Here is a 12,443-nt window from a genome sequence, read left to right as displayed (position 1 = left end):
GGCCTGTAGCCTACCTCCCACTCAAAAAAAGGCCCACCACATGATGAAGCTGTTCTTTTATAAGGCAAAGAAAATAAAATTACAAAGCTTAGGACAGGTGTAACTACGGTTTTCAACAGGAATAGCACCACTCAGCTACAGAACTGCTACCAACACAGTAAAATTTCAGTTTCCAGAATCTGCTCGGACACCAGTTGCAAGGTCCTCCATCCTAAATGTTTTGTCCAAAAGGAAGGCTTAATGACCCCCAAAACTACAAGTTTTAGCTATGCAACCTACCTCTGCTCCTAGAATACCATCCAAAGTGATCTTGCATATGCTGACTTCTGTAATGTCTTCCAAAAGCATCTGGAAAACAAGATGATAAGACTTTCGACACTGTCTTCCATAACACCCTCATATACAAAACAATGAAGTACAGCCTACCTAATTGGAGAGTGAGGAAAACTAAAAATAGGCTGAACCACTGGGCTCTAAAGGTTGTGATCAGCAGTACAAATTCCAGCTGGAAGCCAGTTACTAGCAGAATTCCCCAGTGACTGATCCTGGGGCCAATACAATTTATCATCTTCATTTATGACCCTGGTGATGGGACAGAATGCACCCTCAGCAAGTTTGCAGACCTACAAAACTGGGACAGGACATAACACAGGGCTGTGTTTCACTCCGAGGAAACTCAAAACATGTTAGAGACATGGGCAGGCAAGAACCTTGAAGTTCAAAGAGAAATGCAAAATCCTGTACTCGGTGAGGAATAACTGCAGGCACCAGTACACACTGGGACCAAGCAGATGGAAAGCATCTTTGCAGAGAAAAGCCTGAGGTGAACATTGCTGTGATGGACAGAAAATTGAACATAAGCCAGCAAAGTGCTCTTGCAGTACAGGCCAACAGCCTTCTGGACTACATCAGGAAGAATGTAGCCAGCAGGTAGGGGCACATGGTCCTTCCTGGCTGATGACACTGCATCTGGAGTGCTGTGTCCAGCTCAAAACATACACTGGCATAGTGGAGGGAGTCCAGCAAAGGACCACAAAGATAATTAAAAGACTGGTGCATCTGTCATACACACTGTGACTGAGAATGGGAACTGCTGTGCCTGGAGACAAGAAGGCTCAAAGGATCTTACATCTTAACAGAAGCAAGCAAAGACAGAGCATCAGATTCTTTCCACTAATATCCAACAAAAGGACAAGAGGCAATGGGCACAAATTTTAACGTAAGGAAAATTATTTTACTCTGAGGGTTGTTAAACGCTTAAGCAAGTTGCCCAGTGACCTTGTATAGCCTCCACCCCTAGAGAAATTCAGAACTCAGCTGATCGAAGTCCTGAGCAACCTGCTACAGTTGACTATACTCTACACAACTATTTGGACCAGCCAATCTTCAAAGTTGCCTTCCACCCCAAATGATTCTATAATAATGAAATTCCCTATCCTGCAATATGAATGTCAAGATCAGGGTACATCAGCAACCAACATAAAGATATGAAATCTGAAATAAAAACATGAAGTCTACAAAATTTTGTTATGTGATGTGCAAGTATGTGACACATCATGGAAACCAATTTTTTTTTCCTTCCAAGTTAAAACTGCTTAACATAGTGATATAGCTACCCCTGAAAAAAATGTCAGTAAAATCAAAAGTGCCTTTCACATACCAAATGAGCCTACACTTGGACCGAAGTTAGAGATGCCACTGGGTCCACAAGGGAAGCCAACCTACAAAAAGAAAAGGCACAACATCATGTTAACCCCAGGCCAAGCAAAGTATATAAATACAAATGCAGTTGCTGAGTCTTGCACTTGAAAGAAGTTGCCATGTGCACCTTCTGAAATGCAGTCTCTCAGACTCTTCTGTTCACTTCAGTATGCTAAATGGGGTACTGTTTGCACATGAATGGCGCCAAAACCACATTATGCAGAGCAGACACATGGAGTTAAATAAGTGACAGAAGGCAAGATAAACTTATGGAGGCATCAGCTTTGTCACCTTGCCAGCAAACATTTTAAGCACTGACTGTAAGAAACATTTATTGTTCAAAAGAATACCATAATCTTTTGAAGTATTTTTCTTTTCCAGCCTTTAAGACTGTTTGTATTGCAAATAAAAACCTCTTTTCATCAGTTTCATGAATGCGCTTCTAGGGTTTTACTAGAGGATGCTTACAGTTTATATTAAAAGGAGTTACCTGACGTATGTCAGTCCCAGTTCATTTATTCAAGGATTCAGATACTCCATTTGAAACAATTTACAACAGCACCCGATTTTCACATTTTACTCATTTGCTCCATTTTATTTCCAGCAAAGGCCACATTTAACTTTCTCCTGTTTCATGCAAGCCAGATGTATTAGTAAAACAAAACACCACCAGACTGAGGAACATCACATAACTATCAAACCTGTTACTTCAAGACTGAGAAGTGTGCTTTTTAGATATTGCTACAGCTTTTACAGTGTGGTTAGTAATGCCTACATGAAATGAACACTAAACTGGTAGAATTACTATCCTGAAAGTGCACACTGTAGTTTCTTCATTTGGCAACCTTACTTTTAGCCTTATATATCCACCTGGATAAGCCGTTCACCTCTCCTCTTCCTCAAGGCTGAATTTAAATGCCAACAATCAAAGGTTCATTACAGATTCTCTTCAAATTTACTGCAGTTTCTCCTGATATCAGTATTCACTCAACAACACCTGAAGCTGCAAAACATTATTCTTTAGTTGTCTCTCATTGCACTCCTGTATCTTATCCTCCGTTTCACAACAGTGTATTTTGCTGCTATGTAAAAAACAGTAAAATTGAGTAACAATTTCTACACAAGATTCAGCTCAGAACTAGGCCTGAGAGTAGGTACCTGACATAACCCTAGTTCTGCTCTGAACTCCAGAACTGTATTGTAAGAATTATTCTCACCTGCTGCCAAACTCTTGAGACCATTAAGCTCCACACAGTTTAACAATTTAAATGTACTACACCCTGACCTACCTGTAGCTTTTCTCCTGCCAGGACTTTAATTCAAAAGTAACTTCTACAAGCACCCTTTTCTAGTTTCAGTGAGCTGGGTTTGCAAATGCTGTAGTATCCCAAATCACTTGGGGGAGGGAGGGCAGGGAAGCAGAGTAGAGGCAATTTACAGAAACAACTTAACCTGAGAGCATGCAACAGCTCCACCTATTTCTGGATATGTGACAGCCTCCTGAGCTTGGGAACCAAGACTGGGAACTACCCAGATCTAGAAACATAGCTGTTACATAATCCCAGTCAGGATCCATGAGTCTCTGCTTTTCTTCCCTAAAAAGCTGGGTGTTAAAATTTCAAAATACTCAGCAAAAAGGACTGAATGCCTTTAGAGAACACAGTGACCACATTAACTTATTTTAGAAAACAACCATGATGATGAGACCCACTTACACATATGAAGCTTCAGATTTAATGAAATCGACCTGGTTTCTCTACACTTTTAAGCCTGCTTGTAAAGTCAGGTTCCCATTTTCTAAGACCACAGTTTTCCAAGGAAATGAGTCCATGTAACAATTCACTGCTATCAAGATAAGGTTCAATTTATTTGCTAATTACCAGATTTGGTGGTCAAGGCCATCTAAGCCATTTCTCCATTACTGAGGAGTAGTCCTCAGTTCAGAAGATTGAAGGAGCTCACAAAAGTATAAAAGAGCTCATAAAGTATACAACAAGCACTGGCGCCTGAACAAAACAGCACCAAGCAAACTGCTGGTGGGAAGGAAACCTCGTCTCTTCAGTAAGTGTACTCCTATAGCAGCCTACCATATTTGTAAAAACATACTGTAAATTTTATTCCAAGTCCTATCAACAATTCTCAGACAGCCACACACCTCATCCTTCCTACAGCTGCTGTGCATTTGAGACCATTCACTTTGGTAACAACAGGAAGTACAATATTAACTGAACAATGAAGATGAGCTGAGTCACCCATGTTCTATTTGTTACTGTGGTAAAAAGAGAAAGCAATTCCATTACTCCCAGCAGACAGAGCCAGCAAACAGAAGAGCTAAAAGCACATCAACAGCACAGAGACACAAGTTACATTTCACACATAACCCACGACCAAGAACTACCACCAAATGACCTGGTTCTGCTAGTCCCCAGTAATACAATTCCACCACTGCTCTTTCACTATTCAATAGGCAATAATAAGGACCATCAAACCAATCTGATTTGTGCAAGAAATTGCAGCCTAACACACAAAACCCACCAATCTGTTTCCGGTTTATTGTAAAACTTCAAAAACACTAGATCTGACATACATAAGGGAACAGGAATGCATCAGAAAGGAAAAAGAGCAGGCAACAGGAACCACCCCTTTCAGTAGTTACAGAACTTTACTTGAATACACCTTAGCACAAACAATCTGAAATTTTAAGTTTCTACCCTACTCAAGTTTTTGCTACTTCCCTTCCAGCCTCACCTGGTCTGCTAGTCAATCGGCACAGGTACTCAATTCCTAACCCAGGTACCATAATTAATGAGTTTCTAGTATGTGCTATTTCTATGCCACACACTTTTCTAAAGTATGGAATCTGTTACACATTACACATCCGCTTTTTATTTTAATTTTTTTATTTTTAGTTACACCTCACACAACCCAGCTTAAGGTGTTGGAGTAAAGGGAATAGAAGCAAACATTATAGCCCAACAGCTGTCACCCATACCTGCTCATGAGGTAGGAGTGATGATGCCTTGTCCCCCATCTCTTCATTCCAGTCCTCGCGGCTCATGTTGCGTGCTGCCAGTCCTGCCTGCGGGAGACAAAACACATCAGCAGCGCCCCCACCGCCTGCCCCCAGCGGGTGCCCCGGCTCCCGTGCAGGGGCCACCCCTGAGCCCGCCTGTCCCAGCCCTAGCTGCCCTCATCACAACCCCCACTCCGTCAGGGGGGCTCTCGAGGGAAAGGCTCCCGTAGCCACGAGAGAGGCGCCCGGCCGCGCTCCTACCTCCCTCCCCCAGCCACCGACGCTCCACATCAGAACGAAATGGCGTCTCTCAGCGAGGCCTTTCATAGCGCCACGTGCGGGTGTTGCTCCGTCACGTGCTTCGCCCGCCAGCCAATGGCAGAGCGGGGGTGCTGGCGCCTGCAGCTGGGGGCGGGGTAGCGCGCCCCGGGCGTCGGCCCGTTAGGGCCGTTAGGGGTGGGGCAGGGGCAGGGGCAGGGCGAGTGGGGACGGCGCGGGAGATGCTTGACTGGAGCTTGTGGGACGGCGGGGCGGCTGGCGTCTTTACCTCGCTGGGGTGGCTTGCTGTCTTGGGTGGGAAAGGGCAGGAGGTGGTGCGTGGTGTATCTCGGCATGGCGCGTGTCAAGCAGTGGTGGCCTCGGGATAGTCAAGGCGCATGCAGAAGGAAAAGGCAGCTCAGGAAAATGTAGGTTCACAATATCTGGGCGCTTCTGTGCTTTGGTGATGATCCTGCTTGGCCCTCTGAGCATCTGAATATTTGTTAATTTCTTCAGGTATGACTGTTAAAGTGTGGTTTACTTTACAAACACCTACTTCTAATAAAAGTGAAATCCATTGTTTGGCAGAACTGCAACTCAGATACTAATTGTTGTACTGCAAACAAAATTTTCAGGCATTAGCACAACAGCTAACAACACATATCCCTTTGCTAGGGTTAAAAGGTATTTAATTAGGTTAAACAGGCTATTTAATTAAAACAAAAAACACCAAACTGCAAAGCATTCTCTTCCCACAGTTTTTTGTCCTACCAGACTTGGTAGAGAAAAGAAAGGGCTAAATTTCTGCCTCAGGAGTTATATTTATGCTGAAGTGCAGAAAAACACAGATAGGATTTTTATCATCAGTTCAATATATCTATTAAAAATTGTGGCAAGTACTCTGATAATTGTGTGTTTCTGAGCTGCTGATCTGATGCAGCACGTGTCTTGTCTGTACCTCTTTCTGTGCTGTGGAATAATACAGCAATGCTGCTGAAAATCGTAAGGGAAGTACATACTGGTTTTTATCACATTCTTATTTATTATGTTCTTATTTATCATATGTATACATTGTATACATGTTATAAATACTTGTTAATCTGCTCCACCATGTTAAACAGATTTGCTGCATCAAAAAAAGCTATTTGAAAAACTGTGTGCCTGGTTGAGAACTTTTCTGTCTTCTGTTGCAGAGAAGTGACATCAGCTCCATAATTTTGCAGTGAACATCTGAATGTCTGGTAGGGCCTTTGGGCAACAATAAGGCACATTCCTGCAGCAGATGGAAGTTATTGGAGAACGGTCTCCGAATCTAACACGCTGGTCATTTTCACCTTATTCATTGTCAGTTAAGCCCTACCCTTTATAGCTGCTCATTTTTCAGGAACATCCAGACAGGACAGAGGTTGTGCTCAACTTAGAATGCGAAGCAGCTAAGAAACTTAAGAACCAGCTTCTCTGTCTCACAGTGAGCTTAAAACTGCACCACTGTGATGATACATACCTGAGGCCGTGCTTCATGCAGGTAGCAAAGATAGCTGCTTGGAGTTATTAGCTTTCAGTAAGTGAACAGTAAGATACACAATGTCCAAGGATGAAGAACTCACAGTGGGAGCATCTCTGGGGGGAGTATACAAAGCAACTCACAAGTTTCTGAAGCAGCATCTGGAGCTAGCAGGGAGGCTTGCGAGCTACCTTTTACCCACTGTGCTAAGTCCATAACACACTGTTTTATTTTTTGCTTATCCAAGAAAACAGAGTAGGCTGCTTCATCAACAAAAACAGCTTCTGTTTTCATTGAACTGAAGCTCTGTTTTGGATGTCCATATGAAAAAAGAGCAGTATGTCTGTTTTCCTGAGAAATTTATGGTTAACAGCAGATGTGCTACTCCAGTACATCTAAGCCAAACCGAGAGCTTTCAAATTGTTCATCCTCTTCTCCGTCAACAGGTGACCATCAACAGCTTTGCCAGCATAACGTCATGTTCAGCGCTCCCTAACTCGCTCACAGAGATAGAGTTCAGGTGAATACTTTTAATGATAGACATAGGGAGCAACTATGAATGCAGTCATGGTGGCAGATCTGTCATCACTAGTGGGTGATCTCTTAGTTCATTTTAGGTAGTTGGATGTCACAGCATATAATTAGCAGATGGACTTGGAGAGTTCCCAATTTCCTCCTCTATTCCTTTGATTCTGCTCACTGTTAGACATTATATGCTGCCTCCAAATTACTTCCCACTACTTCAGGAGAAGCCAAATTATGAAATTTTGTGAATGCCAAGAAATTACATGGTAAATATAACTAGTTTGTTCAACTCAGAAGATTCTTAAGGGAGCTACAGGTTTTTTTTTTCTTTTTCCTAAGGCTGCTAACAATTTAATGTAAACCATGGTGGCAGGGCAAAAGTTGCACAAGACGTTGGCTGACTACCCTCGAGGTCATTCTGTCCAACTAGCCGCACTCAGGTGGAGGCACCTAGAGCTGACAAAAAACAAAGTAGAATCAAACATACATAAAGGGTATCTTATGTAGTACACTCAAATGTAGCATGGAGCTGCAGGTCACCAGAAAAACATATAAAAGTAAATTACAAAAACATATAAAAATAACCTCAAGTGTGAGTGTAACCCCCTACAGTGAGGAAGAAGAAACCAGCAATGTAAACATCATATTCTTCCCAGAGAAGGCTTCCAGATGCCAACAACTTGCTGTAATGTCCCCTCCCCTCCCCACCACCAAAGAACAAAACCACCAGCCTAAGGCCCCAGAGCAGCCATAGAAAGGTGAGCATGCCACCAGGAAGAGGGGTAGAAAGTAAGGGCCATGGATAAAAAGTTTTCTTCTTTATTTTTGTGTCATAATTAGGGCTGGATCTATAATGATTAGACTTCTAGGATTTCAGTTACACTAAAAACAAATGCTTGGTTTTACTTATGTATAAGGTGTGCTTTCTCTTTGCCCACAAACAAGATTCTTCATGTAACATAGTTTCTACATCTTAAATGCTAACCTGATGTACTATCGGTATTTTTCAGAAAGAAATCTGGAGTATATAGATTTATTGCAAAATGCAAAAGCCTCTAAGCTTGTTAGCCATGTGACCGTGCCTGTCTTTGCAATGATAGAACAAGTTATTAGTTCATCCACTATGTTTTCTAATGCCTCAATTTTATGAATTTGTGCATATTACAATTATCTTATACCTGCAAGTGCAGAACAAAGTATACCTTAAGGCTAAATCAAAAGAAGATTCAACACGGTATGATGTAGAAATTTTTTACAGAGCTGGATTTAAAACCCTCTTTGTCTCACACATGCACCAAAAAGTCCTAAATAAATTTAGGCTCCCATTTTTCTAGACACTGCTCAGGCACGTAGGAAGAGACACCCTTTGCCCAGAAGGTAATATGTCATTGTAACAGAAAGCCACAACACAAACATTGCAGGACTGACTGAATACCTTTTTCCAAAGTCAATTGTTGGCAATTGTCATGAGGGAGCAGGAGAAATCTCTACACTTCCATTTGGCTCACTTGCAGTTCTTACAATAAAGCATTTTTCCTAACCATAACTCTTTCGAGGACTGTAGTTGGTGACCAAAATTGCAATGAAATACACTTCACCTGTCTGCTACAGCAGTAACTATGTAAGTCTTTCATAGCATAGGACACAGAGGACAGGCTTGCAAGGATAAGACTAGCTGCTTGTATGCTGAAAAAATTCAGTTTTTCACATATCTCCACTTTTGCGGGTTTAGTTTCATTCACTTCCACAGCACCAGCATGTGGTGTTAGCATTGCATTTCAGATTCATGTGGTAGCAGGTGGACAGACTCCCTGACTGATCAACCAAAATTTCCAAATGTCTGCAGTGGCTTGACCCTGGCTGGATGCCAGGGTCCCACCAAAGCCACTCCATCACTCCCCTCCTCCGCTGGTCAGGGGGAGAAAATGTAATGAGAGGCTCATGGGTTGAGGTAAGGACAGAGGGAGATCACTCACCAATTACTGTCACGAGCAAAACAGACTCAGCTTGGGGAAATTAGTTTAATTTATCACCAGTCAAATCAGAGAAAGATAATGAGAAATAAACTCAAATCATAAAACACCTTCCCACAACCTGCGCTAAACATTACTCCCAATTTTCTCTACCTCCTCCCCCGAGTGGTGCAGGGGGTCAGGGAATGGGGGTTGTGGTCAGTTCATCACACGTTGTCTCTGCTGCTTCTTCCTCCTCACTCCCTTCCCCTCCTCCAGTGTGGGGTCCAACCCATGGAAGACAGTCCTCCATCAACTTCTCCAACATGGGTCCTTCCCACAGAGCTGCAGTTCTTCATGAACTGCTCCAGTGTGGGTCCTTTCCATGGCCTACAGCCCTTCAGGAACAGATCGCTCCGGTGTGGGTCCCCCATGGGGTCACAAGTCCTGCCAGCAAACCTGCTGCAGTGCAGCTCTTCTCCACAGGGCCACAGGGACCTGCCAGGAGAGTGCTCCAGTGCAGGCTTCCCATGAGGTCACAGCTTCCCTCAGGCACATCCACCTGCTCCAGTGTGGGGTGCTCCACAGGCTGCAGGTGGATATCTGCTCCTCCGTTAACCTCCATGAGCTGCAGGGAGACAGCCTGCCTCACCATGGTCTTCACCAGGGGCTGCAGTGGAATCTCTGCTCCGATGCCTGGAGCATCTCCTCCCCTCCTTCTTCACTGACATTGGTGTCTGCACAGGGCTGTTTCTCATATTCCTGTCTCCCAGCTGCTGCTGCTGAGCTCTTTTTTCTCCTTCTTAAATCTGTTACCCCAGAGGTGCCACTACCATTGCTGATGGGCTCAGCCTTGGCCAGCAGTGGGTCCGTCTTGCAGCCGCCTGGCATTGGCTCTGCCGGACATGGGGGAAGCTTCTGGCAGTTTCTCACAGAGGCCACCCCTGCAGGTCCCCCGCTGCCAAAACCTTACCACGCAAACCCAGTACAATGTCTAAGAGCCACAACGTACTCTTGAATTCTAAGAGTGGCTCAGAGGCAAAAGATGATTGTGAACTTGCTGGGCCACTGTTTGGTTTTACCCAGCAGGCAGTTAAACACCACACAGGCATTTGCTCACTACCCTGCACCAGTGGGACGTGGGAGAGAACTGGGGGGGAAAAAGAAGTAAAATTTGTCAGTTGAGATAAAGATGGTTTAATAGAACAGAAAAGGAAGGGAAAATAATAATAATGGTAAAAGAATATACAGAGCAAGTGATACACAATGCATTGCTCACCACCTGCCCACCGCCGCCCAGCCTGTTCCCAAGCAGCAATCGCTGTCCCCAGCCAGCTACCCCCTGCTTAATATGCTGAGCATGACATTATATGGTATGGGATATCCCTTTGGTGAGCTGGGGTCAGCTGTCGCGGCTGTGTCCCCTCCAGCAGAGCATTGGAAGCTGAAGAGTCTGACTAGTGTGAGCACTACTTAGCAGCAACTAAAACATCAGTGTGTTACCCACAGTATTCGCATGCTAAATCCAGAACACAGCATATACCCACAACTGGGAAGAAAATTAACTCTATCCCAGCCAAAACCAGGACAGCTAGAGAGAAGCAAGAGTTTTGGTCTGACACAGCTTGCATGCAACTGAATTTCAGGATGATGGGTGGTGTTAAGTCTCTGCTGCCTCATTTCCTCCCACAGTCTGAAATTCAACTACGCAGCAGTTTTTTTTGCGGGAACAGTCCCATTGCTAGCCACAGACTTGTTTGAGCTGCACTTGAGCAGAAAGTACAGATTGGGATTTCTACCTAGCTTCTTTTGTAATATTGTTCTCACATGGGGAAGGAAGCTATCTCTGCTGTTTGCCTTGTGTGCAATTCAGCAGTTTTCTCAAGCATGAGATATAAATATTTCTAGAATTTTACTTTAACCAGGGTTTCAACTATGAGAAGGACACGTTTCCAACTTTATTTAATTAGGACCAAAAAACCTGCTAGGATTAAAAATAGCGTATTTCTGAAATGTGCTGGCTGGCTGATTCTCCCTGTTGACCAGCCTGCTTACCTGTCCTTTGCTCAGGAAGTGTCACGTACCTCCCCGAGCAGGTCAGGAGAGTCATGATACATCGTTCCCCACAGAGGCGCTTTGCCACTCATTCTAAGACCAGCACATTTTGTTTTGGCAAGGATTAGGTCCGCACTTTGCCAACGTACTGACTGCATGGAAGCAAACGGGTGAGGTGGGGGCGGGGGCTGTATCTGTGTCTGTGACTGACACCTCAGGCGCCCCAGGGCAGCTAGGCCCAGCGCCTGGAAACGGCATCCTAGGCTGCAGACTTTGCTCACAAAGACCGAGCGGCGGCAGGCGGGAACGACACACTGAGAACAGCGGCAGCGGCGCCTGCCCGAAACCGGATGAGCTTACAACTCCGGCCGGGTCGGGTATGCTCTGCCAGGGCTGCCGAGCTCAGCGCCGGCCGGGCAGCACCAGGGCGGCACGGCGGGAAACGCCCCGCCTCCCCTTCGCCGGGAGCCGCGCAGGGCTCCCTGGGACGCGTAGTCCCGCCCCGGCAGCGCTCGGGCCGCTCTCTCGGCCGAGCGGCGCCCGGGTACTACGCGGCGCGGCCCGCCCCGCGCCCGCCCGCGGCTGGGGGCCGCCGATAGCCGCCTGCCGCCGCCCCAGCCCCGGCCCCGGCCCCGGCCCGGGGCGCTTCCCGCTACCGCCGCGGAGCGCGGCGTTCCGGAAGGGAGCAGGTAGAGGAGCGGCGTCTGTTCGTGCGGCGCCGGCTGGTAGAGCCCTCGGGCCGGCCCGGGCCCGGGCGCGGGGCGGGAAGGGCCGAGCGAGTCAGCGGGGCCGCGCGGCGCGGCCCCGCGGTCTGGGAGCGTGGAGGCGCCACGGATACCGCCGCCTCACCCGCTCCGCCCGTCGGCGGGCCGGCTTACCGCCCGGGGCGCTGGGTCTGCGGGGAGCAGGGGCCGGGTGGGGGCGGCTGGGACCGCAGGCACTGACCGGCGGCGCCGTGTCTGCCTCGCGTGTGGCGTCTTAGGTGGGAACACGGAGGAAACATCGAGCCTGGTGTGAGGTACGAAAACTACAGGGAAGCGACTCGGGAGATTCATACCTGAGGGAAAAGCTTACCTCGGTCTTAATGGGCCTTAAAAAACTTTGCCTTAACCGTAAACTTATTAAAAAGGTATTAAAAATTTGAGTTAATCTGCAAGGTCAAGGTGATAACTTTATGTCCGTGTAAGTATTTCTTTACAGTCTCCACGAAAAAAAAATACAAATAGTAGATGCTTTATCTGTTGAAAACAAATTTATGTTCCATTTCTTTTTAGTTTTACTTAACATTTATCATCTGGCAGCGACCACACACCCAGTGGTTCAGTCACAGAAGCTCAGCAGTGGTCTGGCTTGTGTATTCAAGAGTCTCTTTTTCCCAGAAAGTTATTAACTTGTGTTGCTTATATGGTTTTAATAATTTTCAACCAATACAGTT

At 45.8% G+C, this 12,443-nt stretch overlaps 1 protein-coding gene and 1 long non-coding RNA gene across 4 annotated transcripts in view; one reads left to right on the top strand and one right to left on the bottom strand.

The window, feature by feature from the left end:
* Window positions 1–279: 279 nt before the first annotated feature.
* On the bottom strand, window positions 280–4,774 carry LOC135310564 (uncharacterized). The gene is made up of 3 exons (XR_010370652.1): window positions 4,694–4,774; window positions 1,661–1,721; window positions 280–348 (listed from the first exon to the last, which is right to left on the bottom strand). It is a non-coding gene; the product is annotated as an uncharacterized LOC135310564 (long non-coding RNA).
* A 6,738-nt stretch (window positions 4,775–11,512) lies between these two features.
* The window catches only part of SLC38A9 (solute carrier family 38 member 9), a 50,256-nt gene continuing 49,325 nt past the window's right edge, over window positions 11,513–12,443 (top strand). Inside the window, exon 1 of one of the 3 annotated variants that reach the window (XM_064439420.1) lies at window positions 11,513–11,697. The gene's annotated coding sequence lies outside the window, so the exon portion shown is untranslated. Of the gene's footprint in view, window positions 11,698–11,734; window positions 12,027–12,443 lie in introns of those variants that run through there. The other 2 variants (XM_064439415.1, XM_064439416.1) reach the window with 2 other exon arrangements.

This window comes from Phalacrocorax carbo, chromosome Z (genome assembly GCF_963921805.1).
Source record: "Phalacrocorax carbo chromosome Z, bPhaCar2.1, whole genome shotgun sequence".
Classification (NCBI taxonomy): Eukaryota; Metazoa; Chordata; class Aves; order Suliformes; family Phalacrocoracidae; genus Phalacrocorax; species Phalacrocorax carbo.
This window is presented reverse-complemented; position numbering and strand designations above follow the sequence as displayed.